The sequence below is a fragment of the Cricetulus griseus genome, chromosome 6 (genome assembly GCF_003668045.3).
Source record: "Cricetulus griseus strain 17A/GY chromosome 6, alternate assembly CriGri-PICRH-1.0, whole genome shotgun sequence".
Taxonomy (NCBI): domain Eukaryota; kingdom Metazoa; phylum Chordata; class Mammalia; order Rodentia; family Cricetidae; genus Cricetulus; species Cricetulus griseus.
Genome location: NC_048599.1, coordinates 40052107 through 40061243, shown reverse-complemented (window position 1 = coordinate 40061243; position 9137 = coordinate 40052107). Strand labels below are relative to the sequence as shown.

General features: G+C 37.8%; 1 pseudogene; it reads right to left on the bottom strand.

The window, feature by feature from the left end:
- Positions 1–3207: 3207 nt before the first annotated feature.
- Positions 3208–3782, bottom strand: LOC100757156 (annotated as a pseudogene).
- Between the last annotated feature and the right edge of the window lie 5355 nt (positions 3783–9137).

Genomic DNA, 9137 nt, shown 5'->3' with positions numbered 1-9137 from the left:
TCTCTCTCTCTCTCTCTCTCTCTCTCTCTCTCTCTCTCTCTCTCTCTCTGTGTGTGTGTGTGTGTGTGTGTGTGTGTGTGTGTGTGTCTACATAAATGAGTTCAGGTATCTGAAAAGGTCAGAGGAGAAGTACTAGTCTTTCTCTCTGGCCTAGATGTGTTCTCCTTTCTACTATAATTCTTCCTGTTTCTCAGTCTTCCTCCCCAGTATAACACACTGCAATATAATAATAGAGCAAAAGCCTCCAAACTCACACTCAGCTTTATGGAGAACTGTGAAAGAGACCAGCTAGATATGTAAGAATAGTAAAGAACAGTGGTTTTGACTTATTTGTATGTATTACAATGCCCTCACAAAGCAGTAATAGACCCAAAGCCTAACTATTGGCACTGGACTTGTAAAGGAATAGAAAGGAAATTTCTCATGGTCTCCCAGGTTACACATATGGTGTCACAGGAATTCTCATTTGTTGCTGATAAAATGTAGAATGATACAACTATTTCAAATTACAGCTTGGGTGCTTCTTATAATTGAACATCTAACAATGGTGCTACTTGTTGTCACCCAAATAACTTTAAAATGCATGTCTATATTTAAAAAACAACCAAAACATGTGCAAAATGTATATAGCAGTTGAATATACAACTACACAAGCAGAAACACCAAATTGCCTTTAATAAGTGAAGAGATTACAAGACAAATGTATATCCACATAATGGAATATTAATGAGAGTAAATTGAATATTAAACCATAGAGATAGATGGAAGAAACAAGTGCATATTACTAAGTGAAAAGCCAACCAGAATAGGCTGCTTATTGTGTGATTCTCACTATGTGGTGGTTTTGGAAAAAGCAAAGCTGTGGGCAGTGAAGATAAAGACAGCCAAGGATCTGAGGTGGGACAGGTGATAGGAACAGACAAGATACATGGCTATTATTGCAACAAAGAAGCTATTGTGCATAATAATGTACTAGTGGATAAATGGCATTATGGATTTGGTAAAATCTAATTGACCATGAAATGCAAAGAGCAAATACTAAGTGCATTCTAGCTAATGATAATGTTGACATTGGTTCTTCAGGTGTATAACCAATGTATATATCCCTGCAAGATGGTAATATCAAAGTGTTTGTATTATTTGTCTAATATATCTGTAAACCTAAAACTGCCCTAAAGTATAAAGTCTAATTTTATCTAGACTCCTACTCAGTGAATTAGCATTTCTTGGGGCAACATCAAACATAGGCATCATTTACATGATCCCCAGGGGACTTCAATGTGCAGGGATAATTCAGTTAAATTAGGGCACATGTACCTAAGATTTAGGTCACTCCTCGTGGTCTTTGTGCAAATGTGTTTCTCCCTGGAGGCAGCTGTTTTCTGTATCATGCTGCTTGGGAAACAAGACAGGTCAAAAATTAGTGTAGAATACAAAATTGCTAATTCAAGTATGGCATACTCATAGGACAGATTGCAGGCAGCTTCAGAATCATTAATATATTAACTACTCACTGAAATTTGTGTTTATAATCTTATTAAATTAAGAATCTAGCCATCACTATTCAATGAGGGCTTCTCTGTTCAGTGGTGGTTCTATCTGGGGTTTTGTTAACAATTCAGACTCTCAGACTTCACCTTTAATGCACTGATTCAGATAGTTTTGGGCTCAGAAGTTGGTATTGTCAACTGCTCCAATGAGAAGGGTAACATCTGAGAATCATGGAGCTGAACAAAGAGCATACAAAGTAGTTTAAAGTTTGCTATACATTCAGATTCTCTGGGAAGCTTCTTAAAAACAGTAGCATTATAGACATTATAGACAGTTATGTTTGTTAAGTAGCAGTACTCGTGTTACACACACACACACACACACACACACCATTAAGGTACAATGTGGGGTTTGAAAATTGTCATGAACTTCACAAATGAATCTCCTGTGCAGGCAGCTTAAAACATATTGGCTCAAAAGCAGAAAACACTTTGTTGCTGGATAGGGGAGGGTGGCTGGTTCATGAATAACAGAAGTTAAGCTATCTTGAACCCAGGCTGCAGAGAGCAGCACAAGGCTCAAAGGGAATCTACTGCATTGGCATGTACTGTGACTTTTTTTTTATCTGAGGGGGTTAGGGAAAAAGACACTCATACACTCTTTTGATGGTTTCCTTCTTTATTCTTCCGTATTATTCATTATGTGTTCTATATTCTTTTGTTTATCTCTATCCAGAAATGGCTCTTGTGTCTTGATGTTTTCCATCTCTTTCTAACTCTCTTGATGTTTTCCTCCCAATCTGCTCATTCTTGATATTTTTCTTCTAACTCTCTCATTCTTGATGTTTTCCTTCTAATTCATTTTAACTCTGTATTTATAATTTTCCTTACAGCTTATATACCCGATCAAAATCTTTCAGTTAATACAAAAATTACAATGTGGTTACATTCTGGTTTTCAAGTGAATGATTACAATAAATACAAATACAAAACTGCATGTTTTCCATGTCCCTTACATGATAAAACATTTTACATATTACAGGTAAAAACAAATTATCCCAAGAACCCATGCAAATTCATACCCAAGAAGCTTGTTATACATTAACTGTGTAGGCAAGCAAGATGTTCTTCTCAGTCGGGTCTTTTACTGGCAGGTTGTGTTTTACAGTTACAAAGAAAGGGCCAATTTATAACCTATTCTGAACAGTAATCTTATAAGGAAGCACAAACCAAAACTTTTATATATGAAAAAGTATTAGTCAGCTCTAGTTTAAACCTTTAGGGTGCATTATTCACTCATCAATGGATTTTATATCAAGAAATGAGGGCAGAAATGGGTACAAGGAATTAATCATCACCTTTGGTCATTAAACAATCCCAGCAAGAAAGTTATATCAGCTAATGATTATTGGGTTGCTTTGTTCTTGTTCTTTGATCTTGAAGAGTTCTTCATTCCACTATGTACCTTTCTGTAACTTAGATTGTCTTTTTTTTTGCCTCAAAGCTATTTGACAAAAACATCTTAGTCTAAATTTATTTTCAAAGCTTTGTTTTAGTTATGGTGCACTCTAGAACATGCAAACACATCTTCCAACATTAAGATTAGAAGAATTTAACCTAGCTGGGACTCAACTGTTTTCTTTCTTCCAAGTGTTAATTCTGTTTCATTAGTCAGCTGGAAATATAGACAATTCTCCAGTCCAGGGAGGGCATTAACTTAATCCTCTTCCTCCTCATCACCAGCTCCAACGCCTCCTTTGCACTTCTTGGCATTCTTCCTCTTCACTTGGCCTGGGAGGCCATCACTGTAAGGAAAAATGAGGGAGAAATCAATGTGCTTCTGGAAGTCCAGAAGGACAATGTTCACACCTGTTTGTGGATCCTGATATGACGCTGTTGGATGAGCACATGGGCATGATGAACAGATTTAGCTAGACCCAGCATAAAGGCTGTGTCTGCAGCCACTTCTCCAAGAAACCCTCAATCTTCTGGCCCAGGATGTAATCCAGCTTCATCTTGCCCTCATCCAGCACCCCAATGTGAACAATTTACCTCAGCAGAGCATTGCCTTAAAAAAAGACACCATGGTTCCTTTTTGTCTAGTGTCACTCAGCAGCTCTGGGGCAGGCTTGATGATCTTGGCCAGAGTAAATTTGATCCTCCATACCTTGTGTTTGTTATGGAACCTATATTCTCTGATCACTTCAGTTACTGATCGAGATAGGATTTCTCAAAGGGTCTCTGTGGAGTCACAAAGGTTTTGCCACAAACCCAATTTCTGGCAAATGGCATGTTGGCTTCTCAAGGCTGGCTGCACCTACAAACTCATGCTGGTGACAAAGAGCTCAATTGTTTTTCTTAATCATTAACCTAAGCCATAGTCTATACAGCTCCTCGTGTGTTATAGGTGTGTCTCATTTCTGTGTTTTAATTTTTTATCATTGAACTCTATTTAAACTAAAATTATTACTATCAATTAGACATTACAGCTTAAAAAGAAATCATCTTCATAATAATACACAGGTAAAAATGCCCAGTAGAATGGCATGTTTCCACGAGATAAATACTTTACAATACAGGCAGTGGGGATCTCCACATACCCATTCACACCATACCAGATACCAGAGAAAGATGTAGCAAACATGTAAAGGCACAGCAGAAGCAAAATACATTCTGAGGTCTTGGTCTCAGGCTTTGACTATCTGAAATTCACCAATCAGGGAGTTGCCTCCTGGTAGGCTGACACCTTGAACTTCATTTACTACTTTCTGTTCCTCTGCCATGGCCACCCACAAAACCCTGTACTGTTTGGAGCATTGTTTTGCATGGGTCTAAAGTGCCTGCGTATTCTAATAAGGGGTTTGAGAAGGAAAATCCAGAAGGAAATGTGATGGCCAGCAATCAGGAGGAAGGAGGAAGAGGATGGCCCCTGAGGAATAGCTGTTGTGGAGAGGACTCTAGGACAAGGGATGAAGCCCTGAGGGTTGCAGTAGACTGAGGATTGTGGCACAAGGGAAGGAATTGACTGTGAATGATTAATTCAGTCTTTGGATTGAAGACTCATAGAAAAAATATCAACCATTTACTGAGTCTACTATGAGATGGAAGCAGACTGGGAAATACCTGGAGTACCAACTGGAACATAGGGCAATAAACAGCAGTAGACTTCATTTTGCATCACTTTCCCAGTTATCATTGCAGTGTGTATATATATATATATATATATATATATATATATATATATATATATATGTTTGTCTGTGTGTGTCTGTGTTTGTGTGTGTGTGTGTGTGTGTGTGTGTGTGTATATAGGGATGATAACATGGAAGGCTATACATTTAATTTCTAGCTATACAGTCTCTGCCATAGAAAGGAAAATTAAGAACAGCCTGGTTGATCAAATTTTAGTCTTGGTCAAATACTCCAGATATGGAATAATGAAAGGCTACTTCTCTGCACTGTTGGTCTCACCACAGCATAGTTAGCAGTTTTGGATTTCTTTAAAAATCCCCTAATGGGGACCTGGCCCATTTTCTGGTAAACTATGGGTTTTCCTCCAAAAGGGTTGTCTGTGTCTGCTAGAGATAGAGGCCCAGGTTAGATCACACATGTCCCTGAGTGTCTTCCCTATGTATTGTGTGGTACATACAGCCATCAGCTTAATGATTTTAAAAATGCATATCTCACAGTTTTTGTTGGCCAGGTGTCCAAATACTGGTAAGGTGTGTCTAGTAAGTCAGAACCACAGGTAGCAATAATGGTTCATCTGCTTTACCTTCTTGTCTGCAGCTCAAGGTCTTCTTGCAGGCTCCCATGGTTATTGAGAGAATGCGGTGTCAGGTATGGTGCTATATTGTTTTTGATTTAATGAATCTTGCCTGGGGATCAGAATACAAAGTCAGCCACACTAGTTAGCCATAGAAGCTGGGCAGTAGTGGCACACAAGTTTAATCCCAGGACTCAGGAGACAGAAGCAGATGAGTATCTGTGAGTCCAAGATCACTCTGGGCTACATGAGAGTGAATCAGTCTAACAGAGTTCCCACCTTTAATCCCAGCACTATGGAGTATATAAGGAGCTCATCACAGTCCCAGAATGCAGTCTAGGATTCTGAGGCTTGGTGGAGAGCAGTGCTGTCTGGATGGGCAATCTGAGGTTTGGTGGATCGCCCCTTCGGTCTGACCATTGGTAGAAATCAGAACCCTCTAGTGACTGGATTCTTTTTTTTCTGATATTCAGCTTTAACCCCAACATCTGTTGCTGAATTTTTATTATTCGAGTTACAGTCTGGCTTTAGTATCAAGTTATTCTTTTTTTTTTTCTTGAGACTTGTTTTATTTGACTTTGGATGCACAGCCATATAAAAGTAGGTATAGAAATCATTTGCTGGTAATAGCTCATAGTTATTCCTTTCTTTTTTTCTGTAACCTCAAATATTTTAATTTTTTAACATGGTATTACGTTATTCTGCCTAATCTGTTGGCACATCTTTCGGCTCTTGGATATTACCTGAAATCCTCTGCTACATGGTTCTTTTGGTCCCTACAAGCTGACTTCCTCAAAAAAGAGTGAGGGATTCTCTTCTTTTGCCAAGTCTGTTTCATTCTAAGAATTTCAGTCTGATTATATTAGGCCCATCTTTGATAATCCTCGATCATTTAAAATCAGTGGGTTTAGTACACTAATTCCATCTGCAAAATCATACTACCTTTGCCTTTAGGTGATATTGTAGATCCCACTCTGAAGATGAAGTGTCTAGACAGATATAGAGATACCAGAAGTAGAGGTCATGGGGAACTCTACTAGTTTCTGCCCTCAACACTGAGGAAATCAAAGGCTGAAGCCTGGTGTAGCATCCAAGGAGATCAAGGGCAGGTTTGACGAAGATGACAGTCCACTGAACTGAAGGCCTTCCTGTTTCCTTATTTCTTAATCTTCTGAAAAGGTGGTGATTTTCTCATTTCCAAAAATGACTGCCGCAGTAATGATGGGTATTAAGAAACAGATTTATTTAAAAAAAACTTGAACATAAGGGAAGAGGTGGATAGCTTTATTATTATGTTCATACTGAGGTGGTATAAGTATCAACCAGGGATAGGCAAGTACATGCATTTTTTTTATTCATTTTTAGCTATTGCCAGAGGCCCCATGAAATTGCTTTGTTCCTTGAAGACTTTTGTACAGTAGAGATGCAGATTATTCTGAGCAGTGAAACAGGTGGCCTCTGAGGTTGTGGCACATCACCCTGTTAACTAGGAGCAACTTTGTATCTAACCTGACAGTCCTGTCCTAACCTGCCTTTCTGAACTTGCCCATAAATACCAATCTTTCCAAAGGCTCTGTTTTAACATCTTATGTTTCTCTTAGTAATTAATTAGTTAAATATGTCTTTGACATATGTTCATTTTGCAAGTACCAGGGAATTATTATTTTACATTTTTAAAAATTATACCTTAACAATGGAAAGGAATTTTTATTAGGCAGCCAGGAGAGTAGCGCTTATTCAATTCTGAGAAATAAAGAAAACTATGAATTTTGACCTAATATTATAAAGTGCACAGCTTACACTCCACATAACCTTCCCAAATCCTCAGATGTTTCCTCTCCACATGCCTTTGTAAGAATGAAGGAAATAAATCCTCCAGGAGCTACATGGCTTCTTTCTGTAGACTTTGAAAACGTGTGCTGTGTGGTCTGTGGGTTGGAGAGAATCCTACTTAACTACCATGTATGGTAGAGGCATTGCCACCAGACTAAAAGATTCATTGTGAGGGCAAAGCACCTGGGTCAGGGCTTCTGCCTCATATGCTCTGCTGAAAATATCTCAGATTAAGTACTTAAACTCTAAGAAAATGCCTGAACTTTGTTTAAGGGGGATTTTATATGATTTTTCATATGTTGGGATTCCACTGGGTCTTGTAAATTGAGTTCACTTCTAGATATGTGTACTCTTTATTAGGCACATATACTCACTTAGTTCATTGTTCATAATAGGTGAATATGCATGTACATGCTTATAACTGCAAGTGTTAGGGTCATCTTAACCACCCTATTTTCATCTTCTGCCTTTACTTTGAATCATTACTGTTTGGATAAGACAAACACACTTCTAAAAGTGTCATAAACTAGCCACTAAATGGCATTTCATAAATGCTTTCTCCATATTGTTCAACAACTTTTCACTGGAGAAATTAGTCCCAGGCTTAGCCCTGCTTAGACATCTTAGATATTATGGTACAGGTGCTGCTAGCTAAGCACACATAATTATTTCAATACTCTCTTTGACAGATTAGCTATACAGTAGGAGAATTAATTGGAACTCCATATAGAGTATGAAAGGGGAAGCACTGAATTGGCTTATAGCATGCAATCTGAATAAAATAATAAGGCTATTTGAATGCCAAAGAATCATAGAACCAGATTCTTAATCTAGGAAGCTGGATCCCTCAGTAGTCTGAACCAATTTTAAAGGTCTAGAAGTACCTTTGTGAATTACTGGTATTACATCTATGTTGAAAGGCCAAACAGGTTAATTTTGATGTCAGTGGTCAATGGGCACAGAGAAATATGCACTCACTCAGAAAGAAAGTGGTTCACAGACATGTATCTTATCATCCACCAATTTCTCTTTTCATCAGCATATTAAAGATATGACCTATAATGAAAATGAGTCTTTTATATCCAGTCACTGTCCCACTGTTCCACATGTCACTCTTCTCTGGAAGTATCTTCACAGCCACACAGAGGCATCAGATTTTACTCTCATAATGAATACTGAACTCATTATCAATTGTCAAATGTAGTGCTATATAAGTTATGGAGAATGGTAGCTATCAAAATTAGAATATAAAGCTTTTTATGGATGTCTAATGACCCACTAGTAACTAAGCAGTCTTTATAGTATATTACTAATGTGATACTTCATGCATTGACCAAATTGTTATTATATGTACCAAGATTCTCCAGACTCTTGCAGTGTTGAATATTTGTATTTAAAATTATTCTATAGCTTATTTTTTCTTCTTTTCATTTATTGACATTTTAATATGACTCAGGTGCCTCTTCCATTCAGTGAAATAAAAACCAGAAGCTTAGAACCCACATTAAGATAGAATTTGGCCTAAATTAAGAGAATCTAGCTGTGTATGGTGGTACATGATTTTAGTTCCAGCACTCTGGAGACAGAGAAATGGGCAGGTAGATCTCTGGGAGTTCAAGGTCAGCCTTATCTATGTAATATGCTTCAGGCCAGTCAGAGTTTCATAATGAGACTTTGTCTCAGAGGAGGGGGCCAGAGGGAGAGATGGAGGGAGGGAAAAGGAGAGAGGAAGAGAGGATGAAGCAATGAGGGACTAGATAGATTTGAGGCTCTCTCTTCCAATAGAAGAATAAGGCAAGTTGTCATATCTGTTTTCACTTCTTAGAAGTTTTATTCTTAGCTCCGTTTTACTAATTTTAGAATTATTGTATTAGAGAATAAAACTACCCATACAATAAAACCATCATTAATGTTAAGAGAGCAATGTCAAGTATTGTGTCAAACCACAACAATTGTTAGGTTGAGGCAGAAGGATAAACATTTTTGATGACAGTTTTTGCTCCATAGTGACACTCTGTATGCTGAATGAAATCTATATAAACAAACAA